This window comes from Miscanthus floridulus, chromosome 9, assembly GCF_019320115.1.
Source record: "Miscanthus floridulus cultivar M001 chromosome 9, ASM1932011v1, whole genome shotgun sequence".
NCBI lineage: Eukaryota > Viridiplantae > Streptophyta > Magnoliopsida > Poales > Poaceae > Miscanthus > Miscanthus floridulus.
The window spans coordinates 62,928,957-62,951,259 of NC_089588.1; the positions used below are offsets into that span (position 1 = coordinate 62,928,957).

The following is a 22,303-nucleotide window of genomic DNA, read 5'->3' on the forward strand; positions in this document are numbered from 1 at the left end:
ATTTTGTTATATCAAAGTTGCAAAAAAAAAAGATTTACTACCTCCAATAGATCAAGTATGTATCTATTATATCTAAAAAAAGCATCTTTAACGAAAAGGCATGTAGCCTAGTGATTACAATAGCCTCAGTAGCATTCTGCTTTTAGTGGTAAACAACGTTGTTGTTGACAAGGTGATCGGCACCGAGACGTCTGTGGTGACTTCGTCAATCATCTCGTCTCTAGGATTTACCGGCCCCTTCTTCGAAGGTGCTCATAGAGGTAGGGTTTACGTGACTGACTACATAGGGGTGAGTGTGCGTGCATTTCTTTTAGTGGTAGGCCTCGATTTGCTAACGCGGTCTTTGGGTTTGCGTGCGTGCCTCACAGAGGTGAGTGTTCGTGCATTATGAGCATCTTTGTTGTACTGTTTGATCTCAAAAAAATCTTTATATTTAAATCCTCCAGAATGCACCCTTGTGAGCATAAAACCACAATGGTCCTACTCGCAGTCCCTTCTTTACTGCTAATAGTGCAATCCTTTCATCAGAATTCTTCGTTCACTTGCCCGTCTTCAAAATCGAGTCATGAACTCTCTGGTCGATTCGGCCCCTTCCTTACCTCTATTAGGCTGTCACAATCCATTTTCCTTATTTATTCTATTTTATAAAATTAAAAAATAATAAATCTATGTTTCATCAATTACTTTGTAGAAAGTAATATATGTTTCTAACCATATCCAATCTAATTAAATGAACGGGCTCATGGTCATTTGGGAGTATCGTAGCAAAGCCCATTATATAATTTGTGAAACATTACGCAAAGTTACACATAACCCTGAGACGGGTGTGGGACTAAACATACCCAGTTCATTGTTTGATTACAAATTCTTCTATTCCTCCATCGATCAGTCCATTCCTTCGTTTTCTTTTACTTATCCATTTCAAGCAGAACATGATTAACAAACTCTGACCATGACAACTCGATCAGGTTGACCTTGCTGCTGGTGATGCATGACATGCTTGGAGACTCTGATGGCAATCGCGACGCACATGGTATTTGTTGCTTACTTCAGTACTGTCCATTTCATATCCATAAGCCAGAGGACATGTTATTATAGCCTATTACAGCTGAACCAGATTGGGCCAACACAGTTGTATCGGGACAAAACCATCTGGTCATATAGAACTCCAACTCCAAAGAATATACCAAAGGCAATCACAAAGATGACCTTGTCAATGTAGTGTTCTGTGGAGGCAATGGGAAGTGCAGCTGCTTCTGTTGAACTACAATGGGGCACACAAAGGTGCACCAGGGTAGGGCTGCATAGCTTTGGGTTTCCAACAAAGCTACTGTCTGGAAACGTGCTGAACTGACCTCTAGTTGGAATAGGCCCTTCCATATCATTGTTAGAAATGTCAAATTTGGAAAGGAAGTGAAGTGTCTCCAACGTGGAAGGGATCGCGCCGGTCAGATTGTTGTATGACAAGTCTAGCACCTGTAGATTCACAAGGTTGCCAATTGATTCTGGAATCTCCCCATATAAATTGTTAATGCTCAGGTTGAGTACAAGCAGTCCTTTTAAATTACCAAGCTCCGGTGGGATTACACCAGTAAGTTTATTGTAGCCTTAGATTGATTGTTCTTGGGAAACCATTGGTCGTACGGTATTGGAGAAATGGAGCCAGATAAAGAGGAAATGGAAATACAGATGTGTCTAGGAAATTTTGGTCTGATTTGGCTTGTTCAAGCATTGGCATCTCCATCAGTGCTACTGGTATATCACCGGTAAGACTGTTATTCGACATGTCTATATAGAAAAGGAAGTTTAAGGTATTAATCCATGCTGGGATTGGTCCACTGAGTTGATTGTTGTTTAAAAGCAGTGCTTGCAACAATTTAAGCTTGGACAGCCAGTTTGGTAAATTTCCATCCAGTGAACAGTCACTTATGGCAAGTCCCTTGAGATTCTTAAATCCATAAAATGCATCATAGTCTGGCATGGTCTCATGCTTGAAGTTCCCCCCCCCCCCCCCCCCCCCCCCCCCCGTTATTAAGAGAGAGTCGTAGAGGAACTGAGGATCTGAAGTGTATTTGTGATTTTTTAAAATTGTTATGAGAGACACCTAGGAATCTTAGGGACTTGAGATTGTTTATTCTTGGGCCCTGTTTAGTTGCATCCTAAAATGCCAAATTTTTCAAGATTCTCCATCACATCGAATCTTTGGACACATGCATGAAGCATTCAATATAAATAAAAAATAAAACTAATTACACAGTTTAGACGAAATCCACGAGACGAATCTTTTAAGCCTAATTAGACTATGATTGGACATTAATTGTCAAATAACAACGAAAACGCTACAGTAGCGTTTTGCCAAAAAATTTGGCATCCAAACTGGCCCTTGAAGAAAATTGACCGTGGAGTTCGTTGTAAGATAACCGCACATCAATAAGGTTGCTGCAAGAGTAGATGCTTTCTGGAACTGTGCCACTGAACTTGTTTGATCTAAAATCTAGAAATTTAAGGTTGGGTAGGGTGGAGAAGTCGAAATTTGTGAGTTTTCCGTGGAAGTTATTGCCCTTCAGGATTGTTAGAATAAACTACTGCTTTCCTTGTGTGAACACAACAAGGGAAGGCGGCGCCGAACTGGCCCCCTGCTGTGATACTGTAGCCGCTACAGGTGCAGGCGCCGCACGGCTCACCTGCAGCACTGTAGGCACATGCAGTGGCCGGCGCAGAGTCAGCCATGCATGTTATCTAGTTCCTGTAGCAGCATGGCAGCTGTACTAGGACTATAAGGATGGAGTTATATAAATAGGATACCACGGCAACTCAGTAAAGAGAGCTCAGATTTACCATCTCACAAACAGGGCTTCGGCCAACGCTGGTGTCTTGTATTATACGTGCATGCTCTGTTCTCCCTCTTCTTCTATCTCTGGTCATAGTATGTGGTCGGACAACGTCTGTTCGTGATCGGCACGGCTAGTGGCTGCTCGGCAGCACTAGCGGGTGCTAAGCAAGACTGGTGAGTGGTTCACTCACCTGAGCCGGTGATCCTATGGGCCAACAAGTGGTATCAGAGCTGTACAAGCGCCGTCGCCAGACTAACCGCTGGCGATGACGGGCGGTTCGGAAGTGGGCGACAGCAGTGGCACTGCTGTGGCTGCCCAGCCACGACTGGAAGTCGTTGTTCGAACGGTGCAGGAGGTCAGCGGCACCAGTTGGCCGACGCTGACTCGTACCAACTATGGAGAGTAGTCGGTGACCATAAAAGTCAAGCTCAGAGCTCGACGGCTCTGGAATGCTGTTGACAAGGGCACCGACTGTGAAGAAGATGACATGTCAGCGTTGGAGGCTATCCTCGCTGCTGTACTGGCGAAGTACAGGGAGCCGTTGGGGATAAAGAGCTCGGCTAAGGAGGCGTGGGCGGCTATTGCGGCGATGCGCGTCGGTTCTGACCGCGCAAAGAAGGCGACGGCCCAGCTTCTGAAGCAGGAGTACGCCAACCTCAAGTTCAAGGATGGTGAAACGGTGGACCCTCCGCCTGCAAACGCTCATCAGCAAGCTGAAGAGCCACGACGTCACCATCGACGAAGAGGAGGCGGTCTCCAAGTACCTCCACTCCGTGCCGACAAAGTACATCCAGATCGTTCTCTCCATAGAGACGATGCTGGACTTGTCCACCCTCACCATTGAGGATGTGACAGGCCGTTTGCGGGCGGTGGACGAACGCCTGGAGCAGGCGACAGCAACGAAGGACAACAGGAAACTCCTGCTGATGGAAGAGGAGTGGGCTGCTCGGAGGAACTCCGGGAAGGCAGCCTCCTCCAGTCGCGGTGGCGATGGCAAGCGCCGTGGCAAGGCTTCTTCGGAGAAGAAGAAGCAGGTCGACCCCAACGCCTGCCGGCATTACGGGAAGATGGCCCATTGGGCACGGGAGTGCCCAAACCGCAAGCAGGACAAGAAGGCTGAGGCTCATCTGGCGCAAGCCAGTGATGAGGATGAGGCCACTATCCTGATGGCGACGTTCTGTGCACTACACGACGTCGAGGCCGAGGAGAAGGTGGAGGTGATGGCGGTGGAAGGACCTAGGAAGTCCCTGAAGACCGTCAACCTCGACGAACCACGCGCCCAAGTTTACCTCAGACGTGTGGGCGCTGACCAGGAGCAGCGGTGGTATCTGGACTCTGGTGCCAGTAACCACATGACGGGCTCTAAGGAATCCTTCTCCGAGCTCGACGGCGATGTTACCGGTACGGTGAAGTTTGGTGATGGCTCAAGGGTGGCTATCCAAGGGCGCGACACCATTATCTTCAGGTGCCAGAACAGGGAGCACCGTGCGCTAACGGATGTATACTACATCCCGCAGCTGTGTTCCAGCATCATCAGCATTGGTCAGCTGGATGAGCGCGGTAGCGAGGTACTGATCAAGGACGAAGTCCTTAGGATCAGGGACCGGGAGCAACAACTTCTTGCCAAGGTGAAGAGGTCCCTGAACTGATTGTACCTACTCAACCTGAAGTTAGAGTAGCCGGTGTGCCTGGCGGCAAGGCACTCCGAGGAACCATGGATGTGACATGCCCGGTTCGGACATCTCAGCTTTGACGCGCTTGGTCGCCTAGAGAAGATGGTACGAGGGCTACCCCACATCAAGCACGGAGGCGAGCTGTGTGACAGCTGCCTGGCCGAGAAGCAGAGGAGGCTACCTTTCCCAAAGGTGGCCAAGTATCGCGCGAAGGATGCTCTCGAGCTCGTCCACGGTGACCTCTACGGGCTAATCACGCCTGCTACATGCGGTGGTCGGCGGTACTTCCTCCTACTCATGGACGATTACAGTCGCTACATGTGGCTGCAACTCCTGACGAGCAAGGATGAAGCGGTGGCGGCGATCAAGAAGTTCAAGATGCGCATAGAGGCCGAGAGCGGCAAGAAGCTCCATGTGCTGAGGACTGATCGCGGTGGCGAATTCACTTCGGTGGAGTTCGCTGCGTACTGCGTGGATTAGGGTGTGGGGCAACACCACACCACGCCGTACTCGCCACAACAGAATGGCATGGTGGAGCGATGGAACCAGACGGTGGTCGGCATGGCCCAATCCATGATAAAGGCCAAAGGTATTCCGACAAGGGTATGGGGGGAGGTGGTGACAACGGCGGTGTTCATCCTCAACCATGCTCCGACCAAGGCCCTGACAGGCAAGACGCCGTTCGATGCTTGGTATGGGCACAAGCCGAGCGTGTCCTTCCTCTGGATATTCGGTTGCATCAGCCATGTCAGGAAGACGAAGCCGAACCTCACCAAGCTAGAGGACAGGAGTGAAAGCATCTAGGCCCCTAGTTGGGTTTCGGTGATAAATGACAATACAAGATTACTATGACTAACGTGTGTTTTGTAGAGGCAATTAAGTTAGGTCATAGTAATGGAGATCAATTGGGCAATCATGGATGTCATGCCCCTACGATGGAAATCGTTTCAGTTTTTAAAGGATGGACGACAAGGTTAAGGATGACTAGTTCTAAGTGTCGATTGGAGTTGGAGAGACACCTAGAGTAGTTTAGGACTTTGTTTTTCCTTTGGCCGTACTATTAAGAGGGGTATGAATGGGTAGCTTGACCTAGATGAGTCTAGTGAGTTAGGTGTGGTGCACACTTGCTAAGTCTAGCTCTAGGTAGCTCCAACAAAGCCCTTAGATCCTATGGAGCAAACTTCATTCACATATGATCGTGAGTTGGAAGTGAATGGAGGGTCAAATACTGACCGGACGCTGGCTCCGGTGCGACCGGACGCTGGCCGTAGGGTCTGGTCAGTTCATTTGACTGAGGTGAACACGTCTGGTTTGACCGGACGCTGGAGAGGTTAAGTGACCGGACGCTGAGGGCCAGCGTCCGGTCGACTCCAGTAAGGTTCCAAAGATGAAAATCTATGGCCGGACGTGTTCGGTCAGTACTGACTGGACCCTGGGGCTTCTGCGTCCGGTCGAGTACAGTAAGGTTCCAGTGAGGGTTTAATGCGACCGGACATGTCTGGTCAGTGGTGACCGGACCCTGCCAGCGTCCGGTCAACACTTAAACACTGGTGTGCGGGTTGAACTAACCAGAGCGTCCGGTCAACATGACCGGAGCGTCCGGTCACCCCGCAGAGGCACATAACGGTTCGTTTTTTAGGCTGCCTTATAAATAGAAGCTCCACTCGTGTGTGGAGTCACTTTTGCTCATTCCAACAGCTGAGAAACACGTTTGTGAGTGCCAAAAAGAACAAAGTCCTAGTGAGGTGATTGAGATTTGAGAATCTAAGAGAGTAGCCTCATTAGTGAATCAAGAGTAGCAAAGTGTGCATCAACCGTTCTCATTAGGCTTCGCATGGTCAAGTGAGAGTTCGTGCTTGTTACTCTTGGTGATCGCCATCACCTAGACGGCTTGGTGGTGATTGGGAGCTTGGTGATCACCCGGCGGAGCTTGTGGGTGACCCAACTCAAGTTGTGAGCGGTTGTGGGTGATTCACCGCGACGGAGTGTCGAAGAATCAACCCGTAGAGAGCACTTGATCCTTGCACGGATCAAGGGGGAGCTACACCCTTGTGCGGGTGCTCCAACGAGGACTAGTGGGAAGTGGCGACTCTCCGATACCTCAGCAAAACATCGCCGTGTTCCTCTCTCTCTATTTACTTTGAGCATTTACTTTAAGCAATTCAATACTTGTCCTTACATTCATAGAATTGCCATGCTAGAGTAAGTTTGGAACATAGGTTACAAGTCCTTTATGCATTAGATTAATAGAAAAACTTTTCTAGGCACAAGGGGTTAATTGGGCTAACCGTAGAATTTAATTATTGAAAGAAAATTTAGAATTAGCCCAATTCACCCCCTCTTGGGCATCTTGATTCTTTCAATTGGTATAGGAGCCTCGTGCTCATGTTTTTAGGCTTAACCGCCTAGAGCAAGATGTCTCACGGGGATGGACCTCCTCCTATCTTTGAGGGAGATGACTTTCTGTATTAGAAAATTCGCATGGAGGCGTATCTAGAGGCTCTAGATGTTGGTATACTTAGAGCCGCCTCACAAGGCTTCCCAAAACCTCGGGATGCTACTAACCTACAAGGCGATGAGGTTAATTACGAGAAATGGAATGCAAAGGCTCGAAACACCATCTTTAGAGGCCTTTGCAAAGATGTGTTTAATCGGGTAAGGAACCACAAAGACGTCCATGCACTATGGTCGGACGTTTGTGCGCTCCATGAGGGGACCAAGAGTGAGCGTGAGGAATGTTGTCATCTTGTCATGAAAAAGCTCAACTCTTTTGAAATGCTTCCTAAGGAAAGTGCTAATGAAATGTATTCATGTTTGAATGTTCTTGTAGAGGAAGTCAATGGGCTTGGACTTACTCAAATGCAACCATCCGATGTTGTAAGAAAGATTTTGAGTGTCCTCCCCATTGATAAATATGGGCATATTGTGACCGTGCTACATCAAGGTGATCTTTCCACCGCTACACCGACACAAATATTGGGAAAGATCAATGCTCATGAGATGTACATGCACATCACTCCATAAGATGGCTCATCCTCTACAAAGAAGAAAGAAAAAGATTTAGCATTCAAAGCTGGCCAAGAGAAGGGCAAAGCAAGACTTGAGTATGAGAGTTCAAGTGATGAAGAAGATGAAAATGAAGATCTTGCTCTCATGGTGAAGAAAGCCACCAAGATGCTAAAGAAGCTAAACAAGAGTGGCATCAAGTTCGATGGCAAGAAGAAGAAGTTCTTCACAAGCTCTAGGAGAAAGCCAATCTCCAAAATGGATTGCTTCAATTATGGTGAACTTGGTCATCTAGCACATCAATGTACCAAGCCCAAGAAAGACAAGTTCAAGAACAAGAACAAGGGCAAGAAAGATGACTCAAGTAACGAAGATGAAGATGAGAAGAAGAAGAACAAGCCATACAAGAAGAGAGATGGCAAAAAGAGGGACTTCCACAAGAAGAAGAAGAGTGGAAAGGCCTACATCGTCGGTGATTGGCTCATGGACATTGATTCATCTAATGAATCATCCGATGATGATAGTGAAAATGAGAAGGTGGCCGCCATTGCTATTGATCTTTCATCTTCACCGCCACCATCGCCATCATCCTCTACACACCTATGCCTTATGACCAAGGGTGAACACAAGGTAACTAGTAATGATGATAGTAGTGATGATGAGCAATCTAGTGATGATGATAGCGATAGCGATGATGATGATTCACTTTCATATGATGATCTTGTCAAAATACTAAGACAATACACTAAGATCATTAGAAAGAGTAGAGCTAAAAATGAAAAGCTTGATGCTAAAAATGATTCACTCTTAGCAAAATGCGATACATTGGAAAAGGCTAATATTGAGCTTAAAGAGACAAATGATGCTATATCATCCAAACTCAAGGAGCTCAAATCCTCTAAGAAAGAGCTTACAGATAAATATGATAAACTTGAGTGGGTGCACAATGAGCTCATCACTAGCCACAACAAGCTAAAAGATGAACATACAACTCTAAATATCAATTATGACACTCTTGTTATTGCTCAAGAATTTTTACCAAATGAGCCACATGATGCTACTAACCATGTTGTTAAGATTGATATAGCTACATCATGTGATGATTTGATTGATAAGAGCATTGAGCAAGGATCTAGTGGCAAAGGCAAGAAAGTGGTTGAGTGCAATGACTATGATGAATATGTCAAGCTCAAGAATGCAAATGAAAAGCTCATGAAAGATCTTGAAGAGATGAAAAGCCACAACACCATTGTGCTAGAAACTCTTGATCATGATGAAGAGTTGATCCTTGAGAATGAGAAGCTCAAAGAAGAGAACAAGAAGCTCAAGGAAGAGAAGAACAATGATATTTACAAGGAAGAGAACAAGAAGCTTAAAATGGAGAAAGAGCATCTCAAGATGGGATTGAGCAAGTTTGTAAGAGGCAAGCATCTTCAAAGTGAGCTACTCATGAACACCATCATGAAGATGGATAGAAGTGGGATTGGATATGTGGCGAGTGTAGAGAAGAAGAAGGCTCAAAATCAACAATAATCAAAGCCAAAGCCAAAGCCAAAGAGATGTTTTGAGTGTGGACAAGAAGGGCACTTTGCTCATGAGTGCCAAACTCCACCACCACAACCCTTGCCCAAGCATGCTAGACCCTTTGCCTTCAATGCTCACTACATGCTTAGAAAAGATTCTAGTAGAAAGATGAAAGTCATGTTCTTAGGACCTCCTAACAAGAATAGGCCTAAGAAGATTTGGGTGGCTAAGTCACTTGTTGAGAAGGTGAAGAGCCCTCAACAAGTTTGGGTTCCTAAAGCTTAAATCTCTTGTGTGTGGTGAACTACAAGACCGGTAGAAGTCATTGGGTTATTGATAGTGGTTGCACTCAACATATGACCGGTGATCCTCGTATGTTCACCTCACTAGATGAAGAGGTAGATGGACAAGATAGAATAATATTTGGAGATAACTCAAAGGGCAAGGTTAAAGAATTGGGCAAAGTGGCAATATCAAATGATCATTCCATCTCAAATGTGCTTTATGTTGTTTAATTGAGTTTCAACTTGCTTTCCGTTGGGCAATTGTGTGATCTTGGTTTCCAATGCTTGTTCACCGAGAAGGAAGTTGTTGTATCCAAGGTGGATGATAATCAAGTGATATTCAATAGATTTAGATACAACAACCTATATCTAGTGGACTTCACCTCCGAAGATGCAAACTTGAAGACTTGCCTCTTCACCAAAACAACACTTGGGTGGCTATGGCATAGAAGACTTGCTCATGTTGGTATGAGTTCACTCAAGAAGTTAATGAAGAATGATTTGGTGAGAGGGTTGAAGGATGTGAAGTTTGAGAAGGACAAGCTTTGTAGTGCATGTCAAGCCAGCAAGCAAGTTGCAAATACCCATCCAACAAAAGCTTTCATGTCAACCACAAGAGTGCTAGAACTCCTACACATGGATTTATTTGGACCAACAACATACAAGAGTTTGGGAGGAAATCTATATTATCTTGTGATTATTGATGACTATTCAAGGTATACATGGGTATTCTTTCTTCATGACAAATCCGAAGTTGCATCTTGCTTCAAGAAGTTTTCCAAGAGAGCACAAAATGAATTTGAAGTGAAGCTCAAGAAGATTAGAAGTGATAATGGAAAAGAGTTTGACAACACAAATATTGAAGCTTATTGTGATGAAGTTGGAATCAAACATGAAGTCTCCGTAACTTATACTCATCAACAAAATGGTGTAGTTGAGAGAAAGAACCGGACTTTGATCACTCTTGCAAGGACAATGCTAGATGAGTACAACACCTCCGAAGCTCTATGGGCGGAAGCAATCAACACCGCATGCTATGCATCCAACCGCCTATTCCTTCAAAAGTTCCTTGGCAAGACACCTTATGAGTTGCTCAATGGGAAGAAGCCAGACGTCTCCTTCTTTAGGGTGTTTGGTTGCAAATGCTACATCTACAAAAAGCGATAACACCTAGAGAAGTTTCAAAGACGTTGTGATATTGGTTTTCTTGTTGGTTACTCATCAAAGTCCAAAGCATATAGAGTATTTAATCATGCCACCGGCTTGGTTGGAGAAACATATGATGTAGAATTTGATGAATCTAACGGCTCCCATAGAGCACATGAGAATCTTGATGATGTAGGTGATGATCCATTGAGGGAGGCTATGAAGAACATTCTGGTGGGAGACATCAAGCCTAAAGATGATGTACAAGTCATTGATCAACCTTCTTCATCAAGTGTGCCATAAGATGGTGAAAAAGATGGGAGAGTAGAAAATGAAGATACTCATATCTCCCATGAACAAATGGTGGTACAAGCACAAGATGTTGATGCTCCACAACCTCCCCCTCAAGTGGCCAATAGAAGAAATACACCTCTCCTACAAGATCATCCACAAGATCTCATCATAGGGATTCCATCAAAGGGAGTGATGACTAGATCTCAAAAACTTACTTCATTTATCGCTCATCACTCTTTTGTCTCTTGCTATGAGTATACCAAGGTAGAAGAAGCTCTTAAGGATCCGGATTGGATAAATGCTATGCATGAAGAGTTGAACAACTTCACCCGCAATGAAATTTGGACTCTTGAAGAGCGACCAAAAGGAGCAAGAGTCATAGAAACAAAGTGGGTGTTCCACAACAAGCAAGATGGTCACGGTGTTGTTGTGAGGAACAAGGCAAGACTAGTTGCAAAGGGGTTCTCTCAAGTTGAAGGTTTGGATTTTGGAGAGACATTTGCACCGGTTGCAAGGCTAGAAGCCATTCGTATCCTACTTGCATATGCGTCACACCATGAAATGAAATTATATCAAATGGATATAAAAAGTGCATTTTTAAATGGCTTCATTAATGAACTAGTCTATGTTGATCAACCTCCCGGGTTTGAAGACCCTAGATATCCTAATCATGTTTATAGGTTGTCCAAGGCACTATATGGGCTTAAGCAAGCCCCAAGAGCTTGGTATGAGCGCCTTCGGGACTTCCTCATTGAGAAGGGCTTCACCATCGGGAAGGTCGACACCACACTATTCACCAAGAAGCTTGATGGGCATATCTTCATTTGTCAAGTATATGTTGATGATATCATCTTTGGATCATCAAATGAAGACTCATGCAAAGAATTTGGTGAATTGATGTCAAAGGAGTTCGAGATGTTAATGATTGGTGAACTTACATTCTTTCTTGGTTTTCAAGTCAAGCAAATGAAAGAAGGCATCTTCATCTCTCAAGAGAAATACACAAAAGATCTTCTCAAGAGATTCAAGATGGATGAATGTAAGCCAATCAAGACACCAATGCCTACCAATGGACATCTCGACCTAGATGAGGGAGGTAACCCGGTTGATCAAACTCTCTACCGTTCCATGATTGGTAGCTTGTTATATTTAACCGCATCTAGGCCCGACATCATGTTTAGTATGTGTATGTGTGCTAGATTTCAAGCTAATCCTAAGGAAACACATTTAATTGCCATAAAAAAAATCCTTAGGTATCTTAAGCACACACCAAGCATTGACCTTTGGTATCCCAAAGGAGCTATATTTGAATTAGTTGGCTATTCTGATTCGGATTATGCCGGATGCAAAGTTGATAGAAAAAGCACATCCGGAGGGTGCCATTTGCTTGGTAGATCACTTGTGTCTTGGTCCTCTAAGAAACAAAACAGTATGGCTTTGTCCACCGCCGAAGCGGAATACATTGCCGCGGGTGCTTGTTGTGCACAAATACTATACATGAAACAAACTTTGCTAGACTATGGTGTAGTTCTAGAAAAGGTACCTCTTTTGTGCGATAATGAAAGTGCTGTAAAACTTGCAAACAATCTAGTTCAACACTCTCGCACCAAGCACATAGATATCTACCATCACTTTCTAAGAGATCATGTTACTAAAAATGATATATCACTAGAAGGTGTAAGGACCGAAGATCAATTAGCGGATATCTTCACTAAACCGCTAGATGAGGCTACATTTTATAGATTGCGGAATGAGCTCAATGTGCTTGATTTTGGTAACTTCACTAAAAATTGAGCTTGTGTTGTCCCTTGCATTCATTGTAATATACAACATGTTTAATTTTTGGTAATGCATATAGGGCTTGTCTAACATGGTTAAGATAACCGCCGAAAAGCATGTGAAGAAGCTTAACCTTGGATCAAACTTAACAAGCAACTAGATTTACTTACAAGTATTGCATATGCATGAATGTTGTTTTGTCGTTTTGTTCAATTTGCCCTCTTATTTGCCTATTTTCATAAAAAGAATTATAGCCTAAGGCAAAATATTTTGAAAAACTTGAGGGTTTGAGAGAGGTCACTCACATCAGTCCCAATTGGTGTTTATTTGGATCTTATTTGAGTTGGGACTTGATTAGGAATAGGCAGCGTGAAGGAACATTGAAGATTTGCTGAAAAAGAGTGACCGGATGCTGCACCGGACTCTGATGTCCAGCATCCGGTCAGTTCACAGGAGGTGAACAGAAGCTGAAGGAGTGACCGAACTCTGTGTTTGAGCATCCGGTCAGGAAGGGTTCCAGCGTTCGGTTGATCTACATGGCGTTTAAGGCAACTAACCGGACTCTGGCTGCGTCCGGTCATGGACCACCGAACGCGTCCAGTCACGATTCTAGAGGAATTGGACCTCTCTGGAATCGATCGGACGCTGGGTGGTAGCGTCCGGTCGCTACCACCAGAGCGTCCGGTCAGTAGATCTCGTGCGGCTTTAGGACTCTTAATCGTTTCCTTGTTCGTCGCGTCGGGGGACCCATTTAACCGTGCACCGTATGCCGTGTCCCGCATCCCCGCCATGCCCTAGCCATAGAGAGCCACTGCCGTCTTCCGTGCCCTAGCCGTCATCGCCGCTGCCCGTATCCGCGCCGCCTCTCTGCCCTTGCCGCCATAGCCGCGCTCTGTGCCCTAGCCTGAGCCACCGCCGCAGCTCCTCCACGCCAGCAGTCGCCACACCACCGCAGCCGCTGCTCTCGCACACCACCGCACCCTACTACCGGTTCCACGCATTGCCTAGCTTCAGCGCGGCAACCCTAATCGCATTTCTACTGTCGATCCAGTGCTTCGCTTAACCCTAACTTCACCGTGCCGATTCATGGATTCCCCACGTGACGTCTCTTCTCGGATCGCCGGTTTTGTCAGGTAGAAAGCCCGTCGCCTCAATTTCATACCTACATTGCTTGCTTCCTAGGGTTTTGCATCTATTAGATATATTGTATTTATTTGTATATCCATCTATTCCATCGTGTAGCGAGTCGGTGCCATTGAGGTGTCAGTGGCAGTTGTCAGCTAACTCGGGGCCAAGCTCGTGAGTACGGATCGAGGCCAAGCCTCGAAAGTGTCAGTGGACAGTTGATCTTGTCAGCGGCAGTTTTTCTTATCAGATCAGATGGCTCGTACGAAGAATGTTGGAGGTGGTCTAGGAGATGATGATCGGAGGCCCTCGCCTCGCCTGCCTGCAGATCCAAAAGGCAAGGCGACAAAGAAGATTGCATCCAAGAAAAGGAAGTACCCAGATGCAGAGATAGCTCGAGCAGCAGTAGTTGTAGAGGCCGCAGAGCGTGCTGAGAGAGGAGGTGCTCGCAGTGGAGTGGTTATAGCAGATCAATAGATTCCACCGGCGACTAGGGATGCACTTGAGGAGGCTGAGCGCCGTCATGGTGGTCTAGCTGGGACCGTCATGGTTGCAGGAAGATGTCTTGTCATTGATGAGGGTTAGCCTCAGGTGGAGTCACAGCCGCATGCAGCGCTAGTAGAGCAGACTCAGGAGGGTGAGCAGGCACAGCAGCCTGTGGAGACCGAGCAGGCACCCCAGCCACAGCTACGCCGCTCTGGTCATACTCATGTTCTAGTCTCACCGAGGCCACCGACACAATGGAGGGGATCTCGTCCACCGCCTAGACCATAGGGTCTGCCTCCAGTGGTACATCTTGACTTGAGGGCCACCATGGCCAAGCAGGTTCAGCAGCTGAGGTTTGTAGAGTTTGAGGTGTGGTTTCCTCTAAGGAGGGATGAGAGAGCAGCAGAGGGTTTCTACACGCCACTGTAGGAGGATTTCTATAATGGCTATCTGAACAGTGGAGCAGTCTTCAGATCTCAGAGAGTCTACAGTATAGAGGCTATAGTCACAGCAGCTGGAGAGCACATTCGCCCCTATCTTGCATATCTGCCGGGGCTAGCAGATTTGATAGGCTGGACAGGATTATATGTACCTTCTTGGGTTCGGTAGTTCTATGCTTCTCTGTTTATTGACCCGCATCACAGATATATTCACTTTGCATTCAGAGGCAGAGACTACAGGATGATGAGTCAGAGGGTCAGGGAGATACTGAGACTACAAGAGCAGCCTGTCAGGTTGCATGAGGTGTGTTATGGACAGTAGGAGCCTCCTAGGCGTCCTCATGGTGGGTTGGTGCCCCCTATAGATCTTGTGCACCATTGCTTCAAGGAGCCCTTTGGTGAGGGGTCGAGGAGGAACCCCAGTGACCTTACTCCTACAGCTAGAGTGCTAGAGGCTATCATAAGGAGGACACTTCTTCCCAGGTTGGGATACAGAGAGGGCTTGACTCGCCTCCAGCTTTGGCTCCTCAACGCCCTGATGCAGCAGACAGTGTTTGATATTTGGGACCTCCTTCTATCAGAGATGGAGGATACTATAGCTGAGGGCTTCAAGGGTCGTAGGCAGCTTCCATATGCACATTGGATCACATTCCTTATTCTCAAGGCTGTGCAAGTTAGGACACCAGAGATGGTTGCAGAGTATAGAGGTGCCACCATAGAGTTTCCAGCTTATAACATGGCACAGAGGATTAGACACAACACTCCTCAGGCACCAAGTCAGCCTCGCCATCGTCCAGATGTACTAGAGTCCACAGCTCAGCAGGATGAGATTATCAGAGGCATAGCCGCTACTGAGGAGGAGGATCTTGAGGCTCAGCAGGAGAGGAGCGATTCTAGTGATAGTTCGGATGATGACTATCTGCCTATTCCTCAGATGCCTCCACACAGACATGACCATGAGGTTAGCAGTTCCAGGTCAGCTCCACCTGCACCGCAGACGGACCCCGCTCTCATTGCTATTCTTGAGCGGATGCAGCAGGATCAGGCACGACAGGCTCAGGAGACCGTTGCCAACTTTGCACAGTTTTAGGCTCATTAGGACGAGTTCTAGTGATAGCAGCAGGTCCTCCAGTAGCAGCAGCAACAGATGCATCGGCAGCAGTTACTCATGCAGCATGTAGTGACAGCTCTTGGGGCTCCACAGCCATAGCCTTCACCCCAGCTTGCTCAGCCTACCACCACTACGACGACTCTAGCAGTACAGCCCAGTGGGCTTCAGAGTGAGGGACAGCCTCCAGCTTAGTTTGCCTCACCTACTGTACATGTGTCCCAGTGGTTAGCCTCACCAGTGGTAGCCCCGCAGTTCACACCATTTCAGACGGGCTTCACACCGGATCAGTCATCCTCGCTATTTGTGCCTGACACGTCAGTCTCCAGGAGTCTTGGAGCATCTTTCAGCGAGCTGACAGGGATGCCTACACCGCCACATATGTATGCCCCAGGTCCTTCTACAGCAGCTCCCGTCGCCGTGACTACTCAGAGGCTCCCTTCTTCTGTTGCATCTTCTGATCCTACGATAGACATACCAGCAGCATCACAGGCTGCACCTACCCTAGCTCAGACCCAGACCGCTTCAGCGACGCTTCCAGCCATAGAGGGTTAGTCAGTACAGAGCTTAGGGTCAGATGATGATGGCGCTCAGTTCTAGCTTGCTCCTCGTACTTCAGCGCCCGACTCGTCCGCTGCAGCCCCGCCGACCGACCCTTAGGTTTTGGTGTTTGACGCCAAAGGGGGAGAGGGTTCGAGTATGTAGACTCAGGGGGAGCGACATGTAGGGGGAGCTAGTTATCTATTATTAGCTTATTATATACATTTGGAGTTTTATTTGTGTGATACACTATTACTATTATGCACTCGTGGTTTTAACTTCATGCATTAAACTATGTCTATGTGATAGTGATAACCACGTGATTGTGATATATGACATGTGTGCTCTCTATTTTAGATTATTTATATGTCATATCACTTGTGTCATGCTCATTTGCTTTGCTTCCGCGTTTATACTCCGATGCAAATGAGCTTTGTTACTTGTACTCATGCTTAATTCATATCTTTTGAGTACATTGTGTTAGCTTGGGTCATATAAGCTTGCCTAACTCTCTTGTTCTTATTGACAAAAGCTTATATGAACCAAGCATGTCAAAAACCTCACTCTTTCACATACTCGAGGTGGTATTGTCATCAATCACCAAAAAGGGGGAGATTGAAAGCATCTAGGCCCATAGTTGGGTTTTGGTGATAAATGACAATACAAGATTACTATGACTAACGTGTGTTTTGCAGAGGCAATTAAGTTAGGTCATAGTAATGGAGATCAATTGGGCAATCATGGATGTCATGCCCCTATGATGGAAATCATTTCGGTTTTCAAAGGATGGACGACAAGGTTAAGGATGACTAGTTCTAAGTGTCGATTGGAGTTGGAGAGACACCTAGAGTAGTTTAGGACTTTGTTTTTCCTTTGGCCATACTATTAAGGGGGTATGAACGGGTAGCTTGACCTAGATGAGTCTAGTGAGTTAGGTGTGGTGCACACTTGCTAAGTCTAGCTCTAGGTAGCTCCAACAAAGCCCTTAGATCTTATGGAGCAAACTTCATTCACATATGATCGTGAGTTGGAAGTGAATGGAGGGTCAAATACTGACCGGACGCTGGCTCCAGTGCGACCGGACGCTGGCCGCAGGGTCCGGTCAGTTCATTTGACTGAGGTGAACACGCCTGGTTTGACCGGACGCTGGAGAGGTCAAGTGACCGGACGCTGAGGGCCAGCGTCTGGTCGACTCCAGTAAGGTTCCAAAGATGAAAATCTACTATCGGACGCGTCCGGTCAGTACTGACCGGACCCTGAGGGTTCAGCGTCCGGTCGAGTACAGTAAGGTTCCAGTGAGGGTTTAATGCGACCGGACGCGTTCGGTCAATGGTGACCGGACCCTGCCAGCGTCTGGTCAACACTTAAACACTGGTGTGCAGGTTGAACTGACCGGAGCGTCCGGTCAACATGACCGGAGCGTCTGGTCACCCCACAGAGGCACATAACGGTTCGTTTTTCAGGCTGCCTTATAAATAGAAGCTCCACTCATGTGTGGAGTCACTTTTGCTCATTCCAACGGCTGAGAAACACGTTTGTGAGTGCCAAGAAGAGCAAGGTCCTAGTGAGGTGATTGCGATTTGAGAATCCAAGAGAGTAGCCTCATTAGTGAATCAAGAGTAGCAAAGTGTGCATCCACCGTTCTCATTAGGCTTCGCGTGGTCAAGTGAGAGTTCGTGCTTGTTACTCTTGGTGATCGCCATCACCTAGACGGCTTGGTGGTGATTGGGAGCTTGGTGATCACCCGGCGGAGCTTGTGGGTGACCCAACTCAAGTTGTGAGCGGTTGTGGGTGATTCACCGTGATGGAGTGTCGAAGAATCAACCCATAGAGAGCACTTGATCCTTGCGTGGATCAAGGGGGAGCTACACCCTTGCGTGGGTGCTCCAACGAGGACTAGTGGGGAGTGGCGACTCTCCGATACCTCGGCAAAACATCGCCGCGTTCCTCTCTCTCTATTTACTTTGAGCATTTACTTTAAGCAATTCAATACTTATTCTTACATTCATAGAATTGCCATGCTAGAGTAAGTTTGGAACATAGGTTCCAAGTCCTTTGTGCGTTAGATTAATAGAAACACTTTTCTAGGCACAAGGGGTTAATTGGGCTAACCGTAGGATTTAATTATTGAAAGAAAATTTAGAATTAGCCCAATTCACCCCCCTCTTGGGCATCTTGATCCTTTCAAGGAGCACACCGATGGTGTTCCTGGGCTACGCGGAGGGTACCAAGGCGTACCGGCTCTATGACCCACACGGAGACAAGGTCCTTGTCTCGCGCGATGTCGTGTTTGATGAGGAGGCGGCTTGGGACTGGAATAGTCCGAGCACGGGGGAAGCAGGAGGCTTCACCAGCACCTTTGTCGTCGAGTACTTGGTCATCCACGGTGGTGGAGACACTGGGGAACAGGTGTTGAGCACTCCGGGAGGAGCGTCGAGCACTCCGGCGGTAGAGTCGAGCACTCCTGGGGCAGTGCCGAGCACTTCGGGAGGGATGCCGAGCACTCCGGGAGGAGTGTCGTGCACGCCTGGAGGGATGCCGAGCACGCCAGGAGTGGTGCCGAGAGGTTCTGCAGTGGTGGCGACCACTCCAGGACGGGTGCCGAGCACTCCCGTGGCGGAGCCAAGATGTCTTACAGTGGTGTCGACCACTCTAAGACTGAGGCAGGACACTCCTACAGTGTGGCCGAACACTGCAGGAGTTATGACGAGCTGTCTAGAAGTAGTGCCGAGCACTCAAGGTGCTATGCCAAGCACTCTGGCGGAATAGGGAACTCCATCAACGCCGATCGAGTTCGCCTCACCTCCTGATGACATCACTGAGCTTGGGTTTCAACGGTGCGCAACCGAGCACGCGCTCTATACGCGGCGATGGGGGAAGAAGGAGCTCGTCGTCGGCGTGTATGTGGATGACTTGATCATCACCGGCGCGCGCACGGAGGATATCAACGGTTTCAAGCGTGAGATGGCGGCTCATTTTCGAATGATTGATCTCATCGCACTCTCCTACTACCTCGGCATCGAGGTGAGACAGGGGAAGGAGGAACTCATGCTCGATCAGAGCGCGTATGCCTCCAAGCTGTTGGAGAGGAGCGGCATGGTTGAGTGCAAGCCATGCGTGACTCTGATGGAGGAGCGGCTGAAGCTGACAAAGGCCAGTACCGCGGCGAAGGTGGATGCAACACTCTACCGGAGCATCGTCGGTGGTCTACGCTACCTAGTCCACACGAGGCCGGACATTGTGTTCGTCATGGGCTACGTCAGTCGCTTCATGGAGGATCCCAGAGAGGATCACTAGGCTACGGTGAAGCGGCTACTGCGCTACGTCAATGGGACAGTAGATCATGGGATCATCTTCCCAAAGACCGGCGAGAGTAGGCTGCAGCTCACTGTGTTTAGCGATGCAGACATGGCGGGGGACATCGACGAGCGACGGAGCACCTCTGGCGTGCTCGTCTTCCTCGGGTCGGCCCCAATTTCATGGCTATCGCTAAAACAGAAGGTGGTGCGCGCTATCTACGTGCGAGGCAGAGTATGTAGCAGCGGCCACGGCGGCGTGCCAAGTTGTGTGTCTACGCCGGCTGCTGGGCGAGCTGATCGGCGTGGAAGCTCACCCGACAACCAGCCCGCCATCGCCCTCGTGAAGAATCCGATTCTGCATGACCAGATAAACACATCGACGTGAAGTTCCACTTCCTTAGGGACTGTATCGATGGAGGGCAGATCGTCATCGAGTTCGTCGAAACTGGTCGGCAACTCGCGGACGTCCTCACCAAACCGCTCGGACGACTTCGACTCACGGAGCTGAAGGAGATGATCGGCATAGAGGGGGTACAATGAATAGCAGTAGGTTTAGGGGAAGAATTGTTAGAATAAACTACTGCTTTCCTTGTGTGAACACAGCAAGGGAAGGCGGCGTCGAACTGGCCCCCTGCTGTGATACTGTAGCACTGCAGGTGCAGGCGCCGTACGGCTCACCTGCAGCACTGTAGGCACATGTAGTGGCCGGCGCAGAGTCAGCCCTGTATGTTATCTAGTTCCTGTAGCAGCATGACAGCTATACTAGGACTAGAAGGATAGAGTTGTATAAATAGGATACCACGGCAACTCAGTAAAGAGAGTTCAGATTTGCCATCTCACAGACATGACTTCGGCCAATGCTGGTGTCTTGTATTGTGTGTGCATGCTCTGTTCTCCCTCTTCTTCTATCTCTGGCCATAGTGTGTGGTCGGACAACGTCTGTTCGTGGTCGGCATGGCTAGTGGCTGCTCGGCAGCACTAGCGGGTGCTAGACAAGACTGGTGAGTGATTCACTCACTGAGCCGGTGATCCTGTGGGCCAACAAGGATGAAGATTGTGAGATTTGAACAATTACTCAAAGATGATGGAAGCTCTCCAGACATGTTGTTATAGTCTAAGTGAAGCTCCTCCAGCATCTTGAGCTGCCCAATAGAATCTGGGATTTCGCCATTTAGCCAATTCCCGGCAAGGTCAAGGATAACTAATTTGCTGAGTTTTACTACAAGCTCAGGATCAAGTTTGCCTTGCAAATGGCTATTAGGCAATGAGAGGTGCTCTAATGAGGTGACATTCAAAAGCTCACAGAGGAGTGTCCCACTAAACTGGTTTTGTCCAGCCTTAAGCACTCTCAGCACAGGGCAGTTGCCAAGCTCTGGCGGTATGCCACCATGAAAATGGTTGTAACTGAGATCAAGCAAAACAAAGAACGGCTTGTCAACACAAACCGTGCTAGGAAATTTCCCGGTAAAGCTATCGTTACTCATGTTGAGACTGGCCAGATTCTTCATGCCATCTAGTGTGTCAGATGGAAAATATCCTGTGAAAAAGTTGCTTGAGATGTTGATTAGGCCTTGTTTAGTTGACAAACTTTGAATGTACAAAGTTGGCAAAGCGCACTGTAGCGCTACTGTAGCATTTCGTTTGTATTTGGTAATAATTGTCCAACCGTTGACTAATTAGGCTCAAAATGTTCGTCTCGCAAAATACAACCAAACTGTGCAATTAGTTTTTAATTTCGTCTACTTTTAGTATTCCATACATGTACCGTAAGTTTGATGTGACGGGGAATCTTCTTTTTGTATAGTGCCAAAGTTGGGAGTTTGGGAGAAACTAAACAAGGGCTTACCTTCATTGCCAGTTCATGGGTGGATGGCAGCTTGTGGAACTCTCCATTGAGCTTGTTGAAGCTAGCACCGAGGACGACGATGCAGCTAGACCACAGCAGCTCCGGTGGGAGTTCACCGGAGAGTAAGTGGCCGGACAGGTTGAGCCTCAACAAGCCGGTGAGATTGCCAAGTGAGGGTGTTATGTGCCCCTCAAGGCCCACAGAAGCCAGAGAGATATGCATGACAGCCCCATCCTCATTGCAAGTAACGCCCTCCCACAAACAGCAATTTGTGTCATTTTTCCATGAAGTGTTGAGGGCAGAGGCCTGAGAGAGACCATCGAGGAACGCGAGGGAGGTCTTCTCCTCTTCTTTGCAAAAGCTGACGGGAGAGGCCAAGAGCAAGAGAACAAGAGCAACAACAAGTAAAGATACTTGTAATGTTTTTGGTTTTCTGTTGCTCGAGGAATGTTGTTGCTGTGTGGCCTTTTCCATTGTACAACGTAGGACTTCCAGCAAGTGAATATTTAAAAACAGGCGATGATGTTGATCAAATTTTGCTTTTACTCTTTTTTTTCCCTTTTATATCAGTTGCCTGTAGGTTTTCTGGAATTGCAAATTGTGATATCCAAATGCAGACGAGTTTTGTTAATTTGTGCCTCTCGTATTCGATACTTTTGTGGTTTCTTAGTCTTTATTCTCTGATGTTTACAGAACAAAGTAGCATGTCTTCTGGTGACAGCGGCCCCCTACAGATTTCACAGGGGTCGACGAAGCCTAACCTAAGAGCAACTCCAATAGTCTTTTTATATTTTTTCTAATTAATAAGAATAAAGATTTTGATAAAAATATCCTCCAATAGTTTTATTTAATTAGATCTTCAAATATAGCTATCATCTCTTTTGGATTTCTCGCTAGTTAATGTTGAAAAGAGGGATTG

General features: G+C 47.3%; 1 pseudogene; it reads right to left on the reverse strand.

Annotated features, from left to right (window-relative positions):
- Nucleotides 1–1,102: 1,102 nt before the first annotated feature.
- Nucleotides 1,103–21,858, reverse strand: LOC136483756 (receptor-like protein 2; annotated as a pseudogene).
- Between the last annotated feature and the right edge of the window lie 445 nt (nucleotides 21,859–22,303).